A 27,915-nucleotide genomic window follows, 5' to 3' on the forward strand; every position below is an offset into this window, starting at 1 on the left:
TATAGACCATACATCACCCATCCCAGGTTAGACTGGAGACGTAAGGGGCAATAATGAAAACAGAGTTCAAATGCCTGAGCATACTTAGAAAGTTATTATATGAAAATAGTTCAATTAAGGTGTATTAAAAAAATTGAAAGGAAAAACTCAAAAAAGTTGGCAAAAATCAATCCAAGAAGAACGTGAATTTCTTACAAGTCTTGGAGATTGCAGTCCGGATGTTCTGCATCGGCTTGAGATGCGTAATGTTCCAAGAGGTCATTGTTGCCATCATGTGAGAAAAGGGAAGCGATCCAATTCATATCTTCGAAGGGACAGTAATGTTCCTTGAATGTTGGAGCAGCAATTTGAATTGGCAGGCAATCTGCGATGTTGTCAAAGGTCGTACATTGTAGTAGATCTTTCGCGGCTGCGCAGAAATCCCATTCCGCCACAATACCTTTTTGCGTTGCATCCGCGATTGCTCTACTGCCTGAACAATTGAGTTCATGGATTTCAAGATACTCCAGTACCTGCTGGATATCGGGAGCGATTGTTGGGATGTTGGCAAGGCATACAACCATTCGCCAGTCGAATGGGCAAGTTTTGCAATAGAAAGATGGTTGCGGGCAGATTGTATATGTGTAAATAAATGTCATGTTGTAGCTGGCTCTAATAATAGATAGAGGCAGGCAGCCGAAAAGTTGTTCAATTTTTTCACGGTATTGATGTAGCTTCGCGTAGAGGCGTATTCTGTCAGAGATGCTTGTTACCACAGGGAGCGCAGTCATTTTTTACAAGCAAAAATAGTAGTAGGATGGTCGCCAAGAGAGTGAGAATTTTGGGCACTGTTCCTGTTATTCCAGAGATGATCTAATGAATGAAGTGTGATATTATACCAAAAACTGTTTGAAAGGCTGTGAGAAGGCCTGAGGAGACCGTATTAAAAAAGTGTGCCAGACCTTGAGTGTGAAATGTGTTGAAAATTGGGTAACAATTCACAAAGTGTAATGGGAGGTTCGAATTTAAAAGGGACTGTATTTTACTGGAAGTTCGTGTAATCTGCAGGCGATAAATGAAGTGAAGAAAAGCGCTTTAGTTTGGTTAGTTTATTGAAATCTGTTTGCAAAGTAGGGATTCAAGGCCAAGTTGAAGTTTGGGAGTTAGTTTGTGTGGGTGGGAATAGACATTGCTACAGGAAGTTACTTGGTTTGAAACAGTAAGGACATACGGTATGCCACCTCACATTCCGTAGGAGTGCATGTTATTGAGAAGCAGATAACTGCCGTTAGAAAGCTGTGTGAATGTTGGTGTGATTGTGGGAGTTGGCGTGCTTTCAAGAAAACAGGCAAGATTGGGGGCTGTAAGCTTAGAAGTGTCGTGCAGTTGGAAATTCTTGCATAATAATGAATGGCTGCCATTGTGGTCACAGTTTGCACCTGTGAGAAAAACTTCTGAATAGAGCATTCAGAAGTTATAGTAGTGATATGTAAATGGGAGAAACCACTGCTCGTGAATAAACGCGCTACCTTATATAATCGCATACAACATGACAAACATCATGTACACCTATCAGACACAATGACACTATGTACTGTGGGAACCGTGGCTAGCCATGTACATAAAGCAAACGTGGCTTAGCACCTCTGTTACACAATGCAGAATGCGGGGAGAGATGGGAACAAAGTATGTGCGAAAGTGGCAAGTGATTCTCGTTTATAAAAGTGTACAATGCAAAGTGTTGAGGGGATCTGCCAGACAGGCTTGAGTATGCAGAGCACACACATGTACATGTGAACATACTCTGATGGTCTATTGAGTGAAGTAGATAGTGGACGGAACCATAATAGTACAGTCAGTAGGGAAGATTTTGAAAACATAGCGCATACGTGCCCTTTCCCCCGCCCCAAATCTTTAGCGTAGTGGGCTGGCTCGGCGAACGCAAGGCTCGCGTAGGGCTATGAATAAAAGGCACGTTTCTCTGGGTGTGGTTCTCTTCCGGCATGGCGAACGTGTCTGCCAGGTCTGCGCAGCTTGCACCACCATGAGGTTGACTTCGTGAGTGAAGGTGGCTGCGGGAATATGCTCTCAGCCTGCTACTACCCAGAAACCGTCATGGCCACAGTTCACCTTTCGCTACCGCATTATGTGAAAGAGGGCCCACCACGTGCCGGCAGAAGCTCCTGGGGCGAGGTCTGCGAGGTCGGAAGGTTCCTCAGATCAACGCTGGCTACCGCGACACAGGCACACAGCATTCAGTTTGAGGCCCAGCAGCGTGGAGTGCTCTGTATACTACTAACACAGTAGTCAAACAGGTACCAACAGTGGAATGGTGTCTTGATCCCACAATGGACGATGTTAGAACTGCATCTGAGAGTGGAGATGCAGGTACTCTCTTGGAGCAGGTGCAACCAACTCTAGGTCACAATAGTGGCACGGTGTATTGATTCCAGAATGGACGATGTCCGATATTACTCGCTAGTGGGTTTTCACAGAACTCCTTCTGTTCACGTGCATCAGACTCTGTGCTTCCATAGGTAATTGCTGCACGTGATTATTGCGCTTGGCTGACTGCAGTGGGTGGAGTACACCGCGCTATAGCAGGTCCGAACCGTGAAACGGGGTCTTGATCCCACAATGGACGATGTTAGAACTGCATCTGAGAGTGGAGATAAAGGTACTCCCTTCGAGCAGGTGCTACCAACTCTAGGTCCCAACAGTGGAACGGTGTCTTGATCCCACAATGGACTATGTTAGAAATGCATCTCAGAGTGCAGATGAAGGTCCTCCCTTCGACCAGGTGTAACCAACTCTAGGTCCCAACAGTGGAACGGTGTCTTGATCCCACAATGGTCGATGTTAGAACGGGATCTGAGAGTGGAGATGAAGGTACTCCCTTCAACGAGGTGCAAGCAACTCTAGGTCCCAACAGTGGAACGGTGTCTTGATCCCAGAATGAATGATGTCCGATATTACCTGCTGCTGAGTTTTCAGAGAACTCCCTCCGTTGAGGTGCATCAGACTCTGTGCTTCCGTAGCTAATTGCTGCACATGATTATTTGACTTAGCTGACTGTAGTGGCTGGAGTACACTGCAGAACAGCAGGTCCGAACAGTGGAACGGGGTCTTGATCCCACAATGGACGATGTAAGAACTGCATCTGAGAGTGGAGATAAAGGTACTCCCTTCAACCAGGTGCTACCAACTCTAGGTCCCAACAGTGGAACGGTGTCTAGATCGAAGAATGGACTAGGTTAGAACTGCATCTCAGAGTGGAGATGAAGGTACTCCCTTCCACCAGGTGCAACCAACTCCAGGTCCCAACAGTGGAACGGTGTCTTGATCCCACAATGGACGATGTTAGAACTGCATCTGAGAGTGGAGATGAAGGTACTCTCTTCGAACAGGTGCAATCAACTCTAGGTCCTAACAGTGGAACGGTGTCTTGATCCCACAATGGACGGTGTCCGATATTAACTGCTGCTTGCTTTTCACAGAACTGTTTCCATTGAGGTGCATCAGTCAGTGTTTGTGCTTCCATAGTTAACTGCTGCACATGATTATTGGGCTTGGTTGACTGTAGTCGGAGGACTACACCGCGGTACAGAAGGTCCGAACAGTGAAACGAGGTCTTGATTATATGATTGAGGATGTCAGAAGTTAAAGTCTGTGATGATATCTGTGTACCCCCTTCGACCAGGTGCAACCAACTCCATGCATCCCAATCTAACGGCACTTGGCTGTGAGGTGTTAATGACTACTGCCTCTGGCTTACACTGCGGTCAGCAGGGCTCACAATTCAGATCGAGTTGTGATTGTTTAATTACAGAATTCAGTAGGCAACTAACTACAACGTTTTGAAATATACAGAATATTCTTTTAGTATATTTTTTTAGATGAGTTATATGTTTAGTACAATGGTGAAATTCATCTTGCAAGTTCAAAGGAACACTGAATAGTCTACACTGTGGACAGTAGAAATCGCAATTCGAATTGTTTTGATTTATTTATTGCAGAGTTTTCTGTAATTTATGCTGTTGTATTTTGGGAAGAGGAAGTAAGAAAAAGTGTTAATGGATGTCTGTGTGACTAATGCCTTCAATTTACACTGCAGACAGCAGTGTTCACAATTCAGATTGAGTCGGTATTGTAGATGATGAAATCCTGTAGGAAAAGACATTGCTGCAGTGTGCTCTGTCCGCACCATGCATACGCGTTATCGCAGGCTCCGCACATGCTTTTTCTTGCTTCGCGTACGACAAACTGTGTAGCTCAAGTCCACCTTACGTAGCTGTGGGTGTTTGCTGACCGCTCTCTCTGGCCTACACTGCAGAGAGCAGTGTTCACAATTGAGATCGAGTCTCTATTGCAGATGATGCAGTGTTGATGGCAACAGACATTGCTGCAAGTACGGCCCGCTCGCAGCACGCTTCATCGCTGGCTGTGCACATGCTGAATGCTTTTGATGTGGCTATCTGAGTGCACTACAACTGCTGGACCCTTTATGATACAATCTTTTTGTGTATTATTTCAGATCTACTGCCTGTATCTCAGTATACCACAAGTTATGGTTCTTTTATGATAGAATCTTTTCTGTATTATTTTACATCTACTGTCTCTACCTTACTGCAGCACAGACTATTGACCCTTTTATTATTGAATCTCTGTGTGTGATCCAATGATTACTGTTGTAGTTTATGCTAGCAGCAACCATTCCCTGAGGGCTGGTTTACACTCACAGCACACGCATCAAGCACAGACGTCACTGGATATGTGACCCTGGTAATAAAAAGGAGTCAAGCGCACGTGCCCGTACCCACTTCCGCTATCTATCTGTGTCCGTGTGTTCATTATCTATGCCTGATTCTGCCCCTGGGCCATACCACATTACATTGTGCTGTGGACAGTGTATGCAACCAATGTTCCCTCTAATTTTTTTTCCTCTGTGTGCGGCAGTGGAGGGTCTCTGTGCGCTGCAACCATGGCTATGTGCGCCAAGAACCAGACCGCGCGCGTGTGCAGCACTAAATTTCACCCCAAACGTTTACTTAAAAAAGTGAAAAGATGGTGCATTTTCACACATACAGCGCCACATTAAGGGTCTTAAGGCCGGTTTGCAAAATGGATAAACACGCCATGACATGAATTAGTTACACAGGCAAGTACACTTCAGGTTTAGAAAAGCACAAGACTCCAACGGTGGTACCATCATTAGATTTTACTAAATATTCTTAACTGGAGCAATGTTCATTGGGTGGGGAAATGTTGAGAGCCTATACAATATCACATTTACACAATAAGTTACAAAATTACATAACATATTCACAATTTGATGTGAAACCGACTGAGTAATGTTGGGCTATCCCGCCAGAGATAGTTTGTAAAACTTTGACACCCAGGCAAACATGGACTGTGGGAGAGGGCCGTTCAGACATGTCAAGTGGCATCACTAGATGGGTGACAGGGTTGCTTCTCACGGCAATCCTTGCCATTTTTCCAGTGCTGATAAACTCTATCAAAGTCAACTTTCCCATTCAGGAGGTAGGCATTTGTCCTCATCAGCATATCCAAATGCTTCTGCTCTAGTCTATTCCTCAATTTACTCTTGATAGTCTTCATGAGGTTGAATCCTCGTTCACAATCTGCACTAGATGCTTGAAATGTTGCGCAGACATCAACAAGCTGAGACACCACACTATATTGAGCAGCATTGCGTATAGCGAAATTCAACATGTCTTGAAAGGTGGTAAATAACCCACCCTTTACATGTTCTGCCACCACATATTTATAATCTCTGTATTGTCGAACAACATCTTCTCGTGTTTCACAATCACCCAGGACCAAGACATTTTTATACTTTTCAACAAGCCTTTGTATCTTCTCAGTCCCAAAATCAAAATATGATTGTGTTGCTATTGCCTGGATTTCAAAACTTGCCTATTCTTTCAGTTCATCTTCAGGGAACCTTTTTTGCATGTGCTCACAAAGCAGGGAAACAAAAGACAAAATAGGCCCACTGTCAAACTCTTGCCTTTCCTTGTACAACAGCATCATATCTCTTACATTGCGGCTCCAAAAGACAGTGTCCACCAAATACTGGTCCTTAATTTGGCCAATCTTTGCTCTTGCATACTGTACAGCTTCAACAGTAGTCAAAGAACTTTTTTGGACCAGTTTGCACAAAGTTGCAAATTCACTCAGAATGTCATTAAGTACTGCAAGGGAAATACGGTAGTTTGAGTCAGATAGCTTTTTGCAACAATATTTAGCAACTGGATCATTCTCTTCAACTTTCTCATGCTCAAAGTACTTAAAAATAGCCTCATAATTCCGAATTAGTGCACCAACTGCAAAATGCCTTGAAAGCCACTGGACTTCATTCAATGGTCGAAAAGACACCACTTCACAATCAGTGACCGATGCCATTTCATCCAGCTTGGACTTCCTTGCAGGAGATCTGGAGAACACAGTGTAGACAGTCCTCAATAATGTCTCCATCTCTTTAATCATTGGAACCCTCTTCCAGGCATCATCCGCTCCCAAATCTTCTCGATGAGCGACACAATGCTGCTCAACTAGATGGGGAATGGATTGTTTAACCCCTTCGATGCTCATGACGGAGCGGTTCCGTCATGAGCATCGGTTGGGCTGTGCTTATGACGGAACCGCTCCGTCATGAGCACAGCCCCCGGGGGAAGCGCTGGCGCTCCCCCCCTGGGGCCTCGATCGTGCCCCCACAGAGGGGGATGGCAGCGGAAGAGGTTCCGCTGCCACCCCCGAGCCCCCCCACGCTTCCCCATGACGTCAGCGCGTACGGCGTGCGCCGACGTCATCAGGAAGCGTTGGACGCGCTGGAATCCATTTCTTCCAGCGCGTCCAAGGGAACAGAGGTAGGTTTGCTTGTCCGGTGGGGGCCGCGGGGGTGATATCTGTAGTATTGAGGCATGGGGGAGAGGAAAGAGTATTTCCTCTCCCCTGATGTCTCAATACAGGGCATTCCTGCTCCACGATCGCGCACAGCGTCGCGATCGTGGAGCAGGGATGCCCCACTAGACACCAGGGATGTGTGTTTTGGAATTTGGGAAGCGACCCCTTGGGCAAGGGTCGCTTCCTAGGGGTGCAAAATTTTTCGAAGTCTTTTCTGCCCCCCCCGGGGGCAGATCGGTCGTATTTCTGCCCGTTTCTGCCCCCAGGGGGGGCAGAAAAGCCCACTAGACACCAGGGATGTCTTTTATGTTATGTAGGAAGCGACCCCTTGGGCAAGGGTCGCTTCCTTGGGGGGCAAAATAATTTGAAGACTTTTCTGCCCCCCCTGGGGGCAGATCGGTCTTCTTTCTGCCTGTTTCTGCCCCCAGGGGGGGCAGAAAAGCCCACTAGACACCAGGGATGTCTTTTTCGTTATGTTGGAAGCGACCCCTTGGGCAAGGGTCGCTTCCTAGGGGTGCAAAATTATTCGAAGACTTTTCTGCCCCCCCCCCCGGGGGCAGATCGGTCGTCTTTCTGCCCGTTTCTGCCCCCTGGGGGGGGCAGAAAAGCCCACTAGACACCAGGGATGTCTTTTTCTTTATGTAGGAAGCGACCCCTTGGCAAAGGGTCGCTTCCTAGGCGGACATAATAATTCGAAGACTTTTCTGCCCCCCTTGGGGGCAGATCGGTCGTCTTTCTGCCCGTTTCTGCTCTCAGGGGGGGCAGAAAAGCCCACTAGACACCAGGGATGTATTTTTCTTTATGTAGGAAGCGACCCCTTGGGCAAGGGTCGCTTCCTTTGCGGCCTAATTATTTAGAAGACTTGTCTGCCCCCCCTGGGGGCAGATCGGTCGTCTTTCTGTCCGTTTCTACTCCCGGGGGGGGCAGAAAAGCCCACTAGACACCAGGGATGTCTTCTTTTTTATTTAGGAAGCGACCCCTTGGGCAAGGGTCGCTTCCTTTGGGGCATAAATAATGGGAAGACTTTTCTGCCCCCCGTGGGGGCAGATCGGTCGTCTTTCTGTCCGTTTCTGCTCCCAAGGGGGGCAGAGAAGCCCACTAGACAACAGGGATGTATTTTTCTGCATGAGGAAGCGACACCTTGGCAAAAACTGTTTGCATTTGTGCTCGATGTGTATTTTGTTGTCTTGTGAGTAATTTGCTTTTTTTTTCTTCTTTCTAGTTGGATATCGTTGGTTTTTGCTGTGTCACTGCAAAGTAGGTTCTGGTGAGTGTAGCTGTCTCTTGTAATTGAATTCTATAGTTTTTGAGTACATTGATCATTGTGATAAAGGTACACATTTCTTTACTTACTTGGTTTGCACATTGTTGGTTGTTGTTGACTTGTTTGTGCAGTCTTCAATCTTAGTAAGTATAATGGCTAGCCGCAGGATTACTGCTCAGCAGGTTGTTGGTTTGCTGTTTGAGTCTTCCTCTGATATTGGTTCAGAGACTGACTCTGCATCTGAGGGAGAGGAGGCAGGGGACGATTCTGGCAGTGAGTTTTCTCTCCGTATGGAGTCATCGGATGATGAAGATACTCTTAGTACGGATGAAGTGCCTGTGTTAGAAGAGGAGACTGATGTGCCGATAGTGCGGCAAGAGGCATCTGGGCTGCAGCCTGGGGCTGCAAGGCTTCCCGTTGGTGTAGTGCGGCAAGCGGTTTCTGGGCTGCAGCCTGCGGCTGCAAGGCTTCCCGTTGGTGTAGTGCGGCAAGAGGCATCTGGGCAGCAGGCTGGGGCTGCAAGGCTTCCCTTTGAAAGTGATGACCTCTGGGTTGCCCCTGGCATGGTGCAGCCGGCATTGCCAGAGTTTACTGGTGTTCCAGGGACTAGAGTGAATACTGAAAACTTTTTGCCGGTAAATTTTTTTCAGTTGTTTATGGACGATGTGTTTTTGGCAGAGATTGTTGAGCAGACTAATTTGTATGCCGAACAGTTTTTGAGGGACAACAGTGCCAGACTTAGGCCCTACTCTAGAGCTACCCGGTGGACTCCCACAAATGTTGAGGAGATGAAGAAGCTCTTGGGTTTAACTTTTTTGATGGGCTTGCTAAGGAAGCCATCAATGTCTTCATATTGGTCTAGCAGTTCCTTGATGGCAACGTCTATTTTTCCGGCAGTCATGAGTCGTGACAGGTATTTGCTTCTGCTTCGGATGATGCATTTTGTTGATAATGGTTTAGCGCTGCCACGAGATCACCCTGATTGTGACCGTCTTTTTAACATTAGGCCTGTCCTTGATCACTTTGTTGATCGATTTTCTGAGATTTATGCCCCTGGGAAAGAAATTGCAGTGGATGAGTCTTTGGTGTTGTTCAAGGGCTGCTTGGTTTTTAGGCAATACATTCCTAGTAAGAGGGCACGCTATGGAATAAAGCTGTATATGCTGTGTGACAGTAGGACTGGATATGTGTCTAATTTCAGGGTGTACACCGGTAAGGAATCTAGGATTAACCTCCCTGGTTGTCCGTCCACTTTTGGAGTGACTGAGAAACTTGTTTGGGAACTTGGTAGAGGATTTTTCAACAAAGGCCACCATTTATATGTAGATAACTTCTACACTGGTGTGCGGTTGTTCAGGCGATTGGCCAAAGTGGACACTGTTGCTTGTGACACAATCCGCTCTAACCGTAAAGGTTTCCCGAAAGAACTTGTTTGTCAAAAGCTTGTGCGGGGACAGTGCAGTGCGTTGCGTTGCCAGGAGCTTCTTGCTGTGAAGTTTTCAGACAGGAGAGATGTCTACATGCTGACTACCATCCATGATGAAAGCACTGCACCTGTGACTGTTTGGGGTCAGGTCGCTGAAGCGCGCAAACCTATGTGCATTTTAGACTATAATAGGCACATGGGTGGTGTTGACAGAGTAGATCAGAGGTTGGAACCTTACACTGCTCTTCGTAAGGCTTACATTTGGTACAAGAAGTTGGCTATCCATCTTTTCCACTTGGCAATGTTTAATGCTTTTGTTGTGTTCCAGGATTCTTGCCCTGAGTCAAAGATGACTTTTGCTAAGTTTCAGGAGTCTGTAATAGGCAGCCTTGTTGTAGTGGAACAGGCAAGTGTTCCTAGAGTTGGAGTGGTGGAGGATGTTGCTAGATTGAAAGATCGCCACTTTCCAGATCACATTCCTCCCACACCCTCAAAAGATTTTCCCAGTAGGAGATGTAGAGTCTGTTGGCGAAGAGGTACGCGGAAGGAGAGTCGTATGTACTGCCCCGACTGTCCTTCTCATACTGCACTGTGTCTTCCTGCTTGTTTTAGAGCGTACCACACGCAAAAGAATTATTGGGAGCATTCATGAGTGGTAAAGTGAACTGCCTGGTCTGTATTCTTTGGATAATTTGATTCTGTTTCAAGGATGGTGTTAGTGCAATGTATTTAGTTGCTGATTTTCTGTTAGAAGATTTGTATCTATTTGCGATTTGTTTGTGTTTTTATTTTTTTCCAAAAAAAAATCCTAAATGTGATGGCGGTGTGTGTAGGCTTGCGCTTGGCTGTTGGTGTGTGTGGACTGGCACTTGGTTGGTGGTGTGCGTGGAATGGTGCTTGGCTGGCGGTGAGCGTAGACTGGCGGTGTGCATGGACTGGCGGTGTGCATGGACTGGCGGTGTGCGTGGACTGGTGCATGGCTGGTGGTGTGCGTGGACTGGAGCTAGTCTGGCGGTGTGCGTGGAAAGGTGCTTGGCTGGCGGTGTGCGTGGACTGGTACTTGGCTGGTGGTGTGCGTGGACTGGTGGTGTGTGCGGACTGGTGCTTGGCTGGTGGTGTCCGTGGACTGGAGCTTGGCTGGTGGTGTGCGTGGACTGGAGCTTGGCAGGCGGTGTGCGTGGAATGGTGCTTGGCTGGCGGTGTGCGTGGACTGGTACTTGGCTGGCGGTGTGCGTGGACTGGTAGTGTGTGCAGACTGGTGCTTGGCTGGAGGTGTCCGTGGACTGGAGCTTGGCTGGTGGTGTGCGTGGACTGGAGCTTGGCAGGCGGTGTGCGTGGAATGGTGCTTGGCTGGCGGTGTGCGTGGACTGGTACTTGGCTGGCGGTGTGCCTGGACTGGTGGTGTGTGCGGACTGGTGCTTGGCTGGAGGTGTCAGTGGACTGGAGCTTGGCTGGCGGTGTGCGTTGATTGGCGATTGGCTGCCGGTGTGCCTGGACTGGCGATTGCCTGGCGGTGTGCCTGGACTGGTGCTTGGCTGGCGGTGTGCCTGGACTGGCGCTTGGCTAGCGGTGTGCGTGGACTGGCGCTCTGCTAGAGGAGTGTGTGGACTGGCGCTCTGCTAGAGGAGTGTGTGGACTGGAGCTCGGCTGGCTGTGTGTGAGTAGTGACTTTCTGCTGGTCACTACACACACTGCTAGTTGAGTGCCACTCCATGCAATCCATCAGCATGTGTAGTTGCTGTGTCTGGATTGTGGGCGTGAGAAAGTGATGGGCCCTTGAATGGCGCTGTGTGCTGGTGTGAGTTTTGTTATGTGATGGGCCCGCGGCAGGCGGTGTGGATGGTTTTGTATGTCTCACACGTGTGAAAGGTGTATGAATGGCCTGTAAAGAGGTTGGTGCCTTGTCGTGGATTTACAGCTCACGAGCTGTGAGTCAATGGTTCAGTTTCTCGCCCTTTCAATTATTAACAGTGCATTTCATGTTTTGTGAAATCACTTGCTAATACAATTGTATCTACTGAACCATCACTCACCCTCGTGCCAAATCCAACCAGTATGTGTGTGTGCTTGCGGATCAGATGGCTGCGCAGTAATATTTGTTTTTCTGAAGTAGGGTGTACCTTGTCCCTTTTTGGTGAATTTTGTACTGTGTTGCTTTTGTACCTGTTGATGTGAATGATCTTGTTTGTATCACGTATGAAAGGTGTGTGAATGGCCTGTAAAGTGGTTGGTGCCTTGACGTGGCTTTACAGCTCACGAGCTGCGAGTCATTGGTTTGGTTTTTTGGGAATTTAATTATTGACAGTGCATTTCATTTTTGTGAAATCTCTAGTTAATAAAATTTAATACACTGAACCATGACTCGCCCTCGTGCCAAATCCAACCAGTATGTGTGTGTGTTTGAGGAATAGATGGTTGTGCAGCAATGTTTGTCTTTAGTTTCTCTGCCAAGGTACACTTTCCGTGTAAGAATAACCCACCACCTGTAGATATTGTTGAAAACCCATGGGAGTTCATGGTGATGTCTCTCTTGTGAATTTGAAAAAAAATGTTTATCCCCAATGTCCTGCAAACCTCAAAATGTCTGCCACATTTTCTTCGCAATTTTACTCCAAAATTCTCACGCTGTAGGAACAATAGTTAATCTGGTTTTGCAAGGGGGGTCACTTTGGTTTTTGGCCCGGTGCTCGGCGGCCATCTAGGGAAACCTACCAAACCCACGCATTTCTGAAAACTAGACACCCGGCGGCTTCCAGGGAGGTATGGCTTGCGTGGATCCCCCAACGTTTCCTTACCCAGAATCCCCTGCAAACCTCAATTTTAGCTGATAAAATCACTTTTTTCACACATTTTGGGGTGGGAAAGTTGTGGCATCACCGGGCTCACACAAATTTACCACCATCCAGCGTTCCCCCAGGTCTCCCGGTAAAAATGGTGCCTCACTTGTGTGGGAGGCCCAAGTACCCGCGGCAGGCAAGGGCCCAAAACGTAGTGAGGTGACATCAAAATGGCCTATTGCAAAACCACCTGGTTTTGCAAGGGGGGTCACTTTGGTTTTTGGCCCGGTGCTCGACGGCCATCTAGGAAAACCTACCAAACCCATGCATTTCTGAAAACTAGACACCTGGTGGCTTCCAGGGAGGTATGGCTTGTGTGGATCCCCCAACGTTTCCCTACCCAGAATCCCCTGCAAACCTCAATTTTAGCTGAAAAAATCACTTTTTTCACACATTTTGGGGTGGGAAAGTTGTGGCATCACCGGGCTCACACAAATTTACCACCACCCAGCGTTCCCCCAGGTCTCCCGGTAAAAATGGTGCCTCACTTGTGTGGGAGGCCCAAGTACCCGCGGCAGGCAAGGGCCCAAAACGTAGTGAGGTGACATCAAAATGGCCTATTGCAAAACCACCTGGTTTTGCAAGGGGGGTCACTTTGGTTTTTGGCCCGGTGCTCGGCGGCTATCTAGGGAAACCTACCAAACCCATGCATTTCTGAAAACTAGACACCCGGCGGCTTCCAGGGAGGTATGGCTTGCGTGGATACCCCAACGTTTCCTTACCCAGAATCCCCTGCAAACCTCAATTTTAGCTGAAAAAATCGCTTTTTTCACACATTTTGGGGTGGGAAAGTTGTGGCATCACCGGGCTCACACAAATTTACCACCACCCAGCGTTCCCCCAGGTCTCCCAGTAAAAATGGTGCCTCACTTGTGTGGGAGGCCCAAGTACCCGCGGCAGGCAAGGGCCCAAAACGTAGTGAGGTGACATCAAAATGGCCTATTGCAAAACCACCTGGTTTTGCAAGGGGGGTCACTTTGGTTTTTGGCCCGTTGCTCGGCGGCTATCTAGGGAAACCTACCAAACCCATGCATTTCTGAAAACTAGACACCCGGCGGCTTCCAGGGAGGTATGGCTTGCATGGATCCCCCAACGTTTCCTTACCCAGAATCCCCTGAAAACCTAAATTTTTGCTGAAACAATCACTTTTTTCACACATTTTGGGGTGGGAAAGTTGTGGCATCACCGGGCTCACACAAATTTACCACCACCCAGCATTCCCCCAGGTCTCCCGGTAAAAATGGTGCCTAACTTGTGTGGGAGGCCCAAGTACCCGCGGCCGGCAAGGGCCCAAAACGTAGTGAGGTGACATCAAAATGGCCTCTTGCAAAACCACCTGGTTTTGCAAGGGGGGTCACTTTGGTTTTTGGCCCGGTGCTCGGTGGCCATCTAGGGAAACCTACCAAACCCACGCATTTCTGAAAACTAGACACCCGGCGGCTTCCAGGGAGGTATGGCTTGCGTGGATCCCCCAACGTTTCCTTACCCAGAATCCCCTGCTAACCTCAATTTTAGCTGAAAAAATCACTTTCTTCACACATTTTGGGGTGGGAAAGTTGTGACATCACCGGGCTCACACAAATTTACCACCACCCAGCGTTCCCCCAGGTCTCCCGGTAAAAATGATGCCTCACTTGTGTGGGAGGCCCAAGTACTCGCGGCAGGCAAGGGCCCAAAACGTAGTGAGGCAACATTTGGGATAGGCAATGTTGATGTCACCTCACTACGTTTTGGGCCCTTGCCTGCCGCGGGTACTTGGGCCTCCCACACAAGTGAGGCACCATTTTTACCGGGAGACCTGGGTGGTGGTAAATTTGTGTGAGCCCGGTGATGCCACAACTTTCCCACCCCAAAATGTGTGAAAAAAGTGATTTTTTCAGCTAAAATTGAGGTTTGCAGGGGATTCTGGGTAAGGAAACGTTGGGGGATCCACGCAAGCCATACCTCCCTGGAAGCCACCGGGTGTCTAGTTTTCAGAAATGCATGGGTTAGGTAGTTTCCCTAGATGGCCGCCGAGCACCGGGCCAAAAACTAAAGTGACCCCCCTTGCAAAACCAGGTGGTTTTGCAATAGGCCATTTTGATGTCACCTCACTACGTTTTGGGCACTTGCCTGCCGCGGGTACTAGGGCCTCCCACACAAGTGAGGCACCATTTTTACCGGGAGACCTGGGGGAACGCTGGGTGGTGGTAAATTTGTGTGAGCCCGGTGATGCCACAACTTTCCCACCCCAAAATGTGTGAAAAAAGTGATGTTTTCAGCTAAAATTGAGGTTTGCAGGGGATTCTGGGTAAGGAAACGTTGGGGGATCCACGCAAGCCATGCCTCCCTGGAAGCCGCCGGGTGTCTAGTTTTCAGAAATGTGTGGGTTTGGTAGGTTTCCCTAGATGGCCGCCGAGCACCGGGCCAAAAACCAAAGTGACCCCCTTTGCAAAACCAGGTGGTTTTGCAAGAGGCCATTTTGATGTCACCTCACTACGTTTTGGGCCCTTGCCTGCCGCGGGTACTTGGGCCTCCCACACAAGTGAGGCACCATTTTTACCGGGAGACCTGGGGGAACGCTGGGTGGTGGTAAATTTGTGTGAGCCCGGGGTGCCACAACTTTCCCACCCCAAAATGTGTGAAAAAAGTGATTTTTTTCAGCTAAAATTGAGGTTTGCAGGGGATTCTGGGTAAGGAAACGTTGGGGGATCCACGCAAGCCATACCTCCCTGGAAGCCGCCGGGTGTCTAGTTTTCAGAAATGCGTGGGTTTGGTAAGTTTCCCTAGGTGCCGGCAGAGCTAGGGTTCAAAACCTACAACTAGTCACTTTGCGAAAAAAGGGTCAGTTTTCACTGCAAAATTGAGGTGTGACCACGTTGCGTTTTGCGCCGTTTCCTGACGCAGCCACTATGCCGACACGCACAAGTGAGGTACCATTTTTCTCGTAAGACTTTGGGGAACGTGGGATGGGTGGAAATTTGTGGATCCACGCACATTCCAGAACTTTCCATCACAAAAATGTGGGGAAAACTTGTTTTTTTTTGTCAATTTTTTACGTTTGCAAGGGATTCTGGGTAACAGACCATGGTGGGAGGCAGTCAAGTCACCCCATCCTGTATTCCCCTGGGTGTCTAGCTTTAAAAAATTTATAGGTTTGCAAGGTTTCCCTAGGTGCCGGCAGGGCTAGGGTTAAAAAACTACAGCTCGTCACTTTGCCAAAAAAGGGTCATTTTCCACTGCAAAATTGAGGTGTGGCCACGTTGCGTTTTGCGCCATTTCCTGTCGCGGGCACTAGGCCGACCCACACAAGTGAGGTACCATCTTTCTCGTAAGACTTTGGGGAACGCGGGGTGGGTGGAAATTTGTGGATCCACGCAGATTCCAGAACTTTCCATCACAGAAATGTGGGGAAAATTTGTTTTTTTGTCAATTTTTTATGTTTGCAAGGGATTCTGGGTAACAGACCATGGTCGGAGGCAGTCAAGTCACCTCATCCTGGATTCCCCTGGGTGTCTAGTTTTCAACAAGCATTTGCAATGGAATAGGTCTCGCATTAGGAAAGTTTGAGCTATTGGTATTGTAAATGCCAAATTTTGTATTTGTGTTGGTTTTGAAAATAGCTAAATTAATAGCCTGGTCATTTACAATTCCAATAGTTTTAACTTTCGCAAATGTGACATTTGTAAGGCAATATGTGTTGTATTTACGTGACTTAGATGTATTGATATTACAAATAACAATGGCTTTTAATTTTTTTAAATAATTAATACTTAAATAAAAGTAATTGTAATTTATAATGGCAATAGCTTAAACTTTTGTAAATAACTTTTGTGAAGATTATGTTTAGTGTATTTTATTGTGACGAAAATCCAAGAACAGAAGTGAAATATTGACATCTTTTTGTGACATTTGTAATAAAGCTTGAAACATTGAGAGAACATATTTGAACCAGTTGTTGTTGAATGGTTGCACAGATTGATGTTGTGGTGGCGACGAGTGATGCTGTGGCGGCGACGAGTGATGCTGTGGTGGCGAAGAGTGATGCTGTGGCATTCAGTGATGCTGTGGTAGCGCATAGTGATGTTGTTGTGCCCCTGAGTGATGCTGTGGTGGTGCTGAGTGATGCTGTGGTGATGCGATAGATAGATTGAGTGCGATAGATAGAGGGAGGGCGATAGATAGATAGAGGGAGGGCGATAGATAGATAGAGGGAGGGCGATAGATAGATAGAGGGAGGGCGATAGAGAGAGGGCGATAGATAGATAGAGGGAGGGCGATAGAGTGAGGGCGAAAGATAGAGGAAGGGCGATTGATAGATAGAGAGGGGGACGGCGATAGATAGATAGATAGAAGGAGGGCGATAGAGTGAGGGAGGGCGATAGAGTGAGGGAGGGCGATAGATAGATAGATAGTGAGGGCGATGGAGGGCGATAGATAGCTAGAGGGCGATAGATAGAGTGAGGGCGATAGATAGATCGATATCTATATAGATAGATAGATAGAGTGAGGTTGATATCTAGATAGAGTGAGTGTGATAGAGTGATGGCGATAGATAGAGTGAGTGCGATAGATAGAGTGAGTCCGATAGCTAGATAGAGTGATAGATAGAGAGTGAGGGCGATAGATAGATAGATCGCGTGAGTGCGATAGATAGATAGTGTGAGGGTGATAGATAGATAGATTTTGTGTGATAGATAACTATTTAGAGTGATGGTGATAGATAGATAGCTAGAGGGCGATCGATAGAGTGCTATAGATAGATAGCTAGAGGGCGATAGATAGAGCGTTGGCGATAAATAGATAGAGTGTGGGCGATAAGATAGATAGTTAGATAGATAGATAGTTATGGCAATAGATAGATAGATGGAGTGAGGGCGATAGATAGAGTGAGGGCGATAGAAAGATAGATAGCAGTGTGGTGGCTAATGTGTGTAGGGCAGTGTGTGAGGTGGCATTTTCTGGGGTCTAATGTGTGTAGGGTCAGTGTGAGTGGTGTATGTGGAGGGGTAAGTGTGAGTGGTCTTTGTGGAGGGGTAAGTGTGAGTGGTATGTGTGAGGGGGCAGTGTTTGGTCTGTGTGAGAGGGGGGCAGTGTTTGGTCTGTGTGAGAGGGGGCAGTGTGTGTGGTCTGTGTGAGAGGGGGCAGTTGGTTGTTTATTGACTTGTCAGTAAACTGTATTTCTATTTTCCGTAAAGGCTGTATTAGATTGTGTATTTTTTTTCAATACTGACACTGGCTCACGTAAATGACTGCAGTGCCTTTGAAGTAAACTCTATTCTTATATATTTGAGGGTGAGGGGGTGCAGAGTTTGAGGGGGCTAATGTTTGCTAGGGCAGTGTGTGAGTTGGCATTTTGTGGGGTCTAATATGTGTAGTGCAGTGTGTAAGGGTGGGAGCTGTGTGTGTGTGCGTGGTGTGAGTGTGCAGTCTGTGTTTTGAAAGTATTTTTCATTCACGTTTCATGTGAGGTTTGTGACTTGTAAGTAAAGTGTATTTGTATTGTAAACTCTTTTTTCTTTTGAGAAAAAAACGCACAGTGTGACACTGGGTCACGTAAATCACTGCAGTGACTTAGAAGTAAACTAACTGTATTCGTATTTATTTAAAGTACTGTCTTTTTAATTGTACGCAAAAAAAACGCACGGGCTCATGTAAATCACTCCAGTGCCTTCAGGGCTGTAAATACTCGCGCTAAAAGTAAAAACAAAAGGGGAGATGAAAGGAAGGGTGGGAGGGACTTTGTCGACAGAGCATATGCAGGACACGCAAGCGCGCAGCACCATAGAGACGAGATTATTTTAAACCTAACTGCGATCGTAGAACGCTTCTGCTGAAGAGTCGGAAGTACGCTGCATTATTTTTAATGTAGGGTGGTTGTGGCTGGGTTGGGCTGTCTTTTTAGCAACTGTGAAATTGAAATTGAAATTGTGATTTTAAACTGTGAAATTGAAATTGTGATTTTCCTGTATTTTCGCAAAGCCCACTCACCCGCACTATAAAACATAACGCTCAAGCACTCGCCTTTTGCGAGATTCACTCACCTTAGAGACACCGGTGGACGCCATTGCTGTTAGCGTTCTAGTAGCCTGCACTATATAAATGCAGGACACGCAAGCACGCAGCAACATAGAGACGAGATTATTTTAAACCTAACTGCGATCGTAGAACGCTTCTGCTGAAGAGTCGGAAGTACGCTGCATTATTTTTAATATAGGGTGGTTGTGGCTGGGTTGGGCTGTCTTTTTAGCAACTGTGAAATTGAAATTGAAATTGTGATTTTAAACTGTGAAATTGAAATTGTGATTTTCCTGTATTTTCGCAAAGCCCACTCACCCGCACTATAAAACATAACGCTCAAGCACTCGCCTTTTGCGAGATTCACTCACCTTAGAGACACCGGTGGACGCCATTGCTGTTAGCGTTCTAGTAGCCTGTATTATATAAATGCAGGACACGCAAGCGCGCAGCGCGCGCCGGATGCGCGCCAGAGGCAAGCCCGTCTGCGCCCGTCCGCGCCTCGGTCGCGCCTTGCGCCAGAAACGCCGATCAAAATTGCACCGACAGACTATGCTACTCCAGAGATACCCTTCTTGAACTAGGGAACAGGTCACGGGAGGGACAGCGACAGGCATTATCTTGTGGCTTAATCAACAGCAGGTCACTTATTAAACACCATCAAGACATCTATAACCTGCTGGAAGATTTAGACCTTGACTTGCTGTTCGTTACCGAGACTTGGATTCATGTTGACTCCTCAGTAGAACTTGGGCTAGCTTGCCCCACTGGATATAAGATCATCCAAAAACCTCGTATATCAGGGAGAGGAGGAGGGGTAGGACTAATCTTTAAGGAACAGTGGGATTGTGCTATGCTAACGATTGAAGCCATAGCAGGCTATGAAATTATGGGCTTCTTTATACAGGAGGCTAAGGGGAGAGTGCTATCGGGTATGGTTTGCTACAGACCTCCGGGTGTGGACGCTAATCATCAGGCACTGTTGGATACTATTGTCGCCTTGGCTTCCACACACTCCAGAATGCTGCTCTTGGGAGACTTCAATCTCTGGGAAACAGGGAGCTCTGGAAATCATCTACAAGCCCTGATTTACACCGGTGAGAACTGTGGCCTCCATCAGTTGGTCCAACAACCTACACATGTGGGAGGCCACATACTCGATCTAGTCTTCGCCAAACCCTCTGAAACCGAAGTAATTAGTATTACTCCACTAAACTGGACGGACCATTATTTAATACAGTTCAGGATTAGCATACAAGAGGATAAACGGGTTGTGGACAAACAAGCACGTTTTAGGTGGGGAAGGGATTGGGCTAAACTCTCCAGGAGAGGAGCATCCTCCTTATTCCCACATTCCAACTTGTTTGACCCAAAGGCTACACCGGAAGAAAACTATACTAGTTATAGTACTTCCATCAACTCAGTACTAGAAGGCCACATACCTAAAAAAAAACTGAGAATGCGTTGTACTCCTTCGGCCCCCTGGTTCAGTGAGGAGCTAAAAGCGTTACGTCTTGTGCGCAGACAGACGGAAAGAAGCTGGCGCAAACAGTACCGGGAAGCAGACAGAACAGCCTTAAAAATCATACAACTCCAATACAAGGCAGCCATTAGGGAAGCTAAGGCGAAATTCTATGCCAACTCCATTCTGCAGGCACCCAATGGAACTAGGGCACTCTTCAACATCGTTAGAGACCTTAGTAACCCGGGCTGTATGGCCAGTACTATCCAGCCATCACAAAACCTGTGCAACAAAATTGCTACTTTTTTTGTTGAGAAGGTCAACAATATCGTGGGTGGGTTCGATCAGAATGTTATAGAGCCCTCCACGATTAGCGTAGACATCGGAAGAGAAACTACTCTGAGCCATTTCATCCCCCCTACGGAGGACTCTTTTCATGAGATAGCGCGGGAGATTTCATCAGGATCACCCTTGGACCCCCTTCCGCACAAGATCTGGAAGGAGCTCGGACCCGTCCTATTTTCAGATCTGTGGCAAATTTGCTGCCAATCTTTGAGTGAAGGCACTGTGCCAAGCAGGTGGAAACAGGCAATGGTCACCCCATTACTGAAAAAACCTTCTCTTGATCCCTCTGTGCCGGCTAATTTCCGCCCAATTTCCCTGTTGCCATTTCCAATTAAGATCTTGGAAAAATTAGTCAGCAAATCCCTGTCCAATTTTTTTGAAGAACATCTGATCTTGGACAGGGACCAGTTTGGCTTCCGGCCTGGGCATGGGACGGAAACTGCATTGATTACCGTTCTGGACAGTGGATGTTCCTCTGTGTTGGTATTGTTGGACATGTCGGCAGCATTCGACACGGTTAATCACTCAGTGTTGCTGGCAAGGTTAGAAGATATGGGGGTGACAGGTCACGCCTTGGAATGGCTACGGTCTTATTTGACGGATCGTCAACAGGCAGTGACATTAACACCTTTTGTTTCCTCCTGGACCCCAGTTCGCCATGGAGTACCCCAGGGCTCAGCTATCAGCCCTATACTCTTTAACGCCTATCTGAGACCCCTGATCCCTCTAATAAAATCCTACGGGATCGAGGTGGTTAACTATGCTGACGACATCCAGCTAATGTTCTCCCTGGAGGGAGAACATGCAGTGCCCATGAATTCCTTCCAGGCCTGCATGCAAAAAGTCTCAGAATGGCTGAGAGCCAATTCATTGCAGCTGAATGCCGGGAAAACGGAGTTACTACACTGCTGCGCAGCGAGACTGCCTAAACATCTCTCGGGTGAGTTCCGACTTTTGCCGGAAGACGCCCCGATACTGCCAGTAAAAACAGTCCGTAACCTGGGGGTTATGATGGATGAAGATCTCCAGCTGCAATCCCAGGCGAACAAGACCATAGGCACCTGTATTGCCCTACTTAGAGCTTTGCGCCAAATCCTCCCGCTCCTCCCTATTGAGACCAGATCTCTGGTGGTTCAGAGCGTGATCCTAAGTAGGCTCGATTACTGTAATTCACTGTTCTTGGGTGCCTCTCGGTACACTGTACAGGGACTGCAAAGAATACAGTCTGCCGCAGCCAAATTGGCCTTGGGAAGACAACGTGACTCCTCAACAACACTGGCATTGAGGGACCTTCACTGGCTCCCGATCAATAAAAGGATCGAGTTTAAATCATTGGTCATGGTGTATAGAGCCCTCCATAAAATTGGTCCTCCTCCTCTGTGCGAGAGATTCTCATGGTACGAACCAAAGAGACTTCTTCGGTCCACCAGCCAAAGTCTGGCAGTGGTTACCAGAGTTAAACGCACTAAGACGGGAGGCAGGGCCTTCAGTACGGCGGCAGCCCGCCTCTGGAATCAAATCCCCCAAGATCTACGCCAAGCTACATCATTGCTGAGCTTTAGGAAGAATCTTAAAACATGGCTCTTTGGCAGAGATTAGAGTGTAACTTCTTGGCACAACGGCAAACGTTCCTACTGTCTCAGGTTTTCTTCTATAGTCTCTTAGCGCCAGGATGCCCGTAGGGCGACAGAAAGCGCTTTAGAAGAACTTTATACAATACAATACAATACAATATGGGGGTGAGGGGGTGTGCAGGACGGTGAGCTGAATGTGTGTGCCAGAGAAGGAGAGTGCAGCGCGTGTAGTGCAGTGTGTAAGGGTGGGAGCTGTGTGTGTGTGCGTGGTGTGAGTGTGCAGTCTGTGTGTTTTGAAAGTATTTTTCATTCACGTTTCATGTGAGGTTTGTGACTTGTAAGTAAAGTGTATTTGTATTGTAAACTCTTTTTTCTTTTGAGAAAAAAACGCACAGTGTGACACTGGGTCACGTAAATCACTGCAGTGACTTAGAAGTAAACTGTATTCGTATTTATTTAAAGTACTGTCTTTTTAATTGTACGCAAAAAAAACGCACGGGCTCATGTAAATCACTCCAGTGCCTTCAGGGCTGTGAATACTCACGCTAAAAGTACAAGCAAAAGGGGAGATGAAAGGAAGGGTGGGAGGGACTTTGTCGACAGAGCATATGGGGGTGAGGGGGTGTGCAGGACGGTGAGCTGAATGTGTGTGCCAGTAGAAGGAGAGTGCGGCGCGTGCGCGCCACAGCATTTCCAGGCCGCAACCTCCACGTGACTTTTGTTGATTTGTTAAATAAAATGACACAAAATTAAGCACCAAATGCATAGCACCGACAAACATTGTCCGAAAACAAAAAAAAATGCTTAAAATGCGTTTTGAAAACGTTTTGTTCCTGTAACGTTTGTGACTTTTTAAAACAAGTACCGTTTCTCCAAGACAGTTTAGTTACACGATGGTAAATGAGCCGGTTTATGTTTCTAGTGTCACTGTGCCTGTGGTGAGTGGACATGTTGGCGAGGGTTCCCCTCACTCCCGCACGTCAGCTGTGGCTGTCCTGGCACGAAGGATCACGAAGCTCGGTGATGTCTCGTGCCAGACTTCATGAAATGTCTTAACGTAGGACGGCCATGTATCCTCCTCCACAAAGCATCATTTGATATCCCGACTTTAATTACGCGCCTCTACTGACGGGCCCCGCCGTTGCCACAGCAACGGCAAGCCGCTAATTAAGTTGTAGCCTTATTCCTCCCTGAGACTTTAAATGCAGGACTTTAACAAATAGCGCTGGGGAAGGCGCGCACCTTGCCACGGCGCCATTGTCCTGCAGCTTATTTTTTAATTACAATGAATCCTGAGATACGCGATCCCAGAAATACTTTGTGGGAATAGCGGTGAATGCGCTCGTCATGCGAATGGCGCCTAGAGTCGGCTGCGGGGTGAGGAGGGGGTGCTACGGCTTCAGCAGTCACGGTGAGCTGTCTGGAGCAGAGATGGGGCCACGGGGAGCGAGGGGTGCATATGACGGAGGGACAAGGGAGAGACAGGCGAACAGGACAGATTATGGGGTAGCAAAAAACAAGGGGGCGAGAGAAGGGGCGCCAGAAGAGAGCGGTGCTCAGCCTGGGTACAAACAGAAAGCGAAGGGGACCAGGGATAGGAAGGGACAGGTAGGCGCCAATGGGGGCGGGGGAGCGGCAGTAACAAAACGGGGCACAACACTCAGAATAGAGGCGTTCTCGAGGGTGGATAAAAGTAGCAGAAAGAAATAGGAACAAGCATTGGACGCGCGAGACGCGATGGTGGGGGGGTGGGGGAGAGAAGCGCGAGTTCTGGTGTTTGTTAGTGCAAGGTGGGGGGAGAGGGGGGTGTAATTGGGTTGGGTTTTTGGCGTGTATTTTAAGTATTAGTGCACTCGTGTGGGTATGCCTGCGATATTTCTTAGAATATGGATCTGCCTGAGGGAAACGCAAGAAAGAGGGTGGTGGTGCGTGTGGGGGCAGGAGGTCGAGGGCAGTTGTGGATTAGCAGCTAAGGGTCCCTTCTTAATCTGATGGGCTGCAGGAGCCCAGCCTGCAAGAATCGCAATAAAAAACAAGCAGGAAGTGGGATAAGGGAGGGGGTAGGGGAGAGAGGCAATGCAGGCTGGCAAATGGTGAGCACTTTTCGCGGGCGGCCGTGCGGCCGCGAAAGTGAAAGAAAACGAATGCTTTCAGGCTGCCAAATGGTGCGCGCGCCCGGAGCACATGCACTGTAGTTGGCGGCCTGAAATGCACTCGTTTCCACTTCCAAAAGTCGCTTACTATAAGTCTCGCCAGAGCAGCGCTAAAGCGCTGTCTCAGGCGAGACCTAAAAATGTATAGGTTTGCTAGGTTTCCCTAGGTGCCGGCAGGGCTAGGGTTCAAAAACTACAGCTAGTCACTTTGCCAAAAAAGGGTCATTTTTCACTGCAAAATTGAGGTGTGACCACGTTGCGTTTTGCGCCGTTTCCTGTCGCGGGCACTATGCCGAGCTGCACAAGTGAGGTACCATTTTTCTCGTAGGACTTTGGGGAACGCGGGGTGGGTGGAAATTTGTGGATCTCCGCAGATTCCAGAACTTTCCATCACAGAAATATGGGGAAAATTTGTTTTTTTGGTCAATTTTTTAAGTTTGCAAGGGATTCTGGGTAACAGACCATGGTGGGAGGCAGTCAAGTCACCCCATCCTGTATTCCCCTGGGTGTCTAGTTTTAAAAAATGTATAGGTTTGCTAGGTTTCCCTAGGTGCCGGCAGGGCTAGGGTTCAAAAACTACAGCTAGTCACTTTGCCAAAAAGGGTCATTTTTCACTGCAAAATTGAGGTGTGACCACGTTGCGTTTTGCGCCGTTTTCTGTCGCAGACACTATGCCGACCTGCACATGTGAGGTACCATTTTTCTCGTAGGACTTTGGGGATCGCGGGGTGCATGGAAATTTGTGGATCCCCGCAGATTCCAGAACTTTCCATCACAGAAATATGGGGAAAATGTGTTTTTTTTGTCAATTTTTTACGTTTGCAAGGGATTCTGGGTAACAGACCATGGTGGGAGGCAGTCAAGTCACCACATCCTGTATCCCCCTGGGTGTCTAGTTTTCAAAAATGTATAGGTTTGCTAGGTTTCCCTAGGTGCCGGCAGGGCTAGGGTTAAAAAACTACAGCTAGTCACTTTGCCAAAAAAGGGTCATTTTTCACTGCAAAATTGAGGTGTGACCACGTTGCGTTTTGCGCCGTTTCCTGTCGCGGACACTATGCCGACCCGCACATGTGAGGTACCATTTTTCTCGTAGGACTTTGGGGAACGCGGGGTGGGTGGAAATTTGTGGATCCCCGCAGATTCCAGAACTTTCCATCACAGAAATATGGGGAAAATGTGTTTTTTTTGTCAATTTTTTACGTTTGCAAGGGATTCTGGGTAACAGACCATGGTGGGAGGCAGTCAAGTCACCCCATCCTGGATTCCCCTGGGTGTCTAGTTTTCAAAAATGTATAGGTTTGCTAGGTTTCCCTAGGTGCCGGCAGGGCTAGGGTTCAAAAACTGCAGCTAGCCACTTTGCCAAAAAAGGGTCATTTTTCACTGCAAAATTGAGGTGTGACCACGTTGCATTTTGCGCCGTTTCCTGTCACGGGCACTATGCCGACCCGCACAAGTGAGGTACCATTTTTCTTGTAGGACTTTGGGGAACGCGGGGTGGGTGGAAATTTGTGGATCCCCGCAGATTCCAGAACTTTCCATCACAGAAATGTGGGGAAAATGTGTTTTTTTTGTCAATTTTTTACGTTTGCAAGGGATTCTGGGTAACAGACCATGGTGGGAGGCAGTCAAGTCACCCCATCCTGGATTCCCCTGGGTGTCTAGTTTTCAAAAATGTATAGGTTTGCTAGGTTTCCCTAGGTGCCGGCAGGGCTAGGGTTCAAAAACTACAGCTAGACTCTTCGCAAAAAAAGAGTAAATTTTCATTGTGAAAATGGGGTGTGTTCACCTTAGGTTTTGAGCCACTTCCTGTCGTGGGCACTATGCCTACCCACACAAGTGAGGTACCATTGTTATCGGGAGACTTAGGGTAGTTCAGATTTGTAAAGCAACTGTTATTACCTATTGATTTTTGATGCATTTCTCCCTTCCAAATGAAAGACATTGTGTAAAAAAAAAGTCATTTTGAAAAATGACCAATAATTGTCATGCAAGTATGAGTATTCCCAATTTCGAAAATGTCCAAATATGCACTGTTTCTAAACTCTGTAATTTGTTCCCATTTCAGAAATACATAGGTGTCTTTCATACCGATTTTTCCATGTATACATTTTCCCACAATAATTGCTATATACCCGGAACAAAAAAAAAACCATTACAAAATGCTGCTCAGTTTTTTACTCTGGGTTCATTGGGCTCTTGTTGAACCTACAAGTCCTATATATCCCCACAACCAGGAAGGTCCACCGGATGTAACGGTACATTGCTTTCAAAGAGATGTCATAATTCGAAGAAGTTACTGGTGAAAACGTTGACTCAAAAGGCTGCTTTTTTCAACAAATTTTTAATTTTTCCTATATTTACCTGTTAGTTTCTATAAAGAAACCTTTATGGATCTACACAAATGACCCCTTGCTGAATTCAGAATTTTGTCTACTTTTCAAAAATGTATAGCTTTCCAGGATCCATTATTGCTTTCCTACCCATTTTTACCATTATCTGGAAGGAGGTTGAAAGCACAAAAAATAGCAAAAATAGGGTATGTCCCAGAAAAATGTCAAAACTGTGTAAAAACTTTTGGATTTCTGCCAAAAATCTGTCATTCCCTAAAAGCTGACAAAATTGTGATTTCAGCCCCACAAACCATTTTTTGATATCATTTGCAGAGAAAAACCCAGACGCTTTCATTTGCAGCCACTTTTCCCCATTTTTCACAAAAAAAACAAAATTTTGCTGTATTTTGACTAATTTCCGGGAACCCTCTAAGAGAATCCACAAACCCTGGGTACCTTTGTTGGAAGAAAAGGACGCAAATTTGGCGTGGATACCTAATGTGGTCAAAAAGTTACAGGGGCCTAAGCGCGCACTACCCCAAATAGCCCAAAAAAGGCTTAGCACAGGAGGGGAAAAGGCCTAGCAGCAAAGGGTTTAAGGCGAGTAACAACACCATTATTTTTACCCAGCATCACAGACGCACCATCGGATGTGAACATGACCATTTTCATGAGGTCCAGTTCATTGGCAGTGTAGATTTCTTTCACAGCAGTAGTGATAGCCTCAGCATTACAACTAGTCAGCTTCACTATGCCCCCAAACAGTGTTTTGTGCTGTGTTGAGGTTACAGGTCGGAACTTGAAGTACAGGATGAGCATTTTTGTAACAGAAATATCTGTGCTCTCATCAATTATCAATTTGTGATACAAAGTGTTACGAAGTTCTGCCATACCTTCACAGTGTATCACACTATTGATGGCCTCAAGGAACTCAGCTCCTCCAGCTGTCTGGTATCTTCACATACAAAGCTAGGTGGTCATGGATGTCTTGTACAGATAACATTGAAGTATTCATCTTGACTGCCAGCAACACATTGTTGATGAGAATCTTTATCTCCTCAGGCAGGTATCTTTGTCGTTCAACTACTTCCATTCTATTTGCTTTGTCAGTGGCAGTTTCTGTCAGCATTGTCCGCACTCCAAAACCAAACCTGGCAGCAGCACTTCTGTTTCTCAATATCACCATGGCAGACTCGTGAACTTTGCTAATTAGATGGTGTTTCAGGTAATCCAGTTTCCAGCCATCACTCCATTTCTTCCCTGTAGAAAAGTCCCCAACAATCTTGGCTTCGGCACATGCTTTGCAAGTCAAGCCCACGTCTGGACTGTATTGAAATAGTTCCCCAAGTTGCACGAGAACCTTGCTTCGTGATTTCTGTGTCTCAGCCTCCACAATTTCTTTCATTCACTCTTCCTTGAATACAAGGCAACATTTCTTCCTTTGTGGTGAAGCATCACACTCTGCAGAAGGTACAGCTTTGCACTTGATCATATTTGTGATAACTAAGTTTAACCTGCTATGCCACAAAGCCTGCAAAATAAAGGAACATGGCTAAAGTTGATGTCTATGCTCATGATTGCAATCTGTCACATAATACGAAGGCATCGCTGGCAAAACGTA

General features: G+C 47.1%; 1 pseudogene; it reads right to left on the reverse strand.

The window, feature by feature from the left end:
• Positions 1 to 5,415: 5,415 nt before the first annotated feature.
• LOC146829077 (E3 SUMO-protein ligase KIAA1586-like) lies at positions 5,416 to 27,185 on the reverse strand (annotated as a pseudogene).
• Between the last annotated feature and the right edge of the window lie 730 nt (positions 27,186 to 27,915).

The sequence above is a fragment of the Triturus cristatus genome, chromosome 5_2 (genome assembly GCF_964204655.1).
Source record: "Triturus cristatus chromosome 5_2, aTriCri1.1, whole genome shotgun sequence".
NCBI classification, from domain to species: Eukaryota; Metazoa; Chordata; class Amphibia; order Caudata; family Salamandridae; genus Triturus; species Triturus cristatus.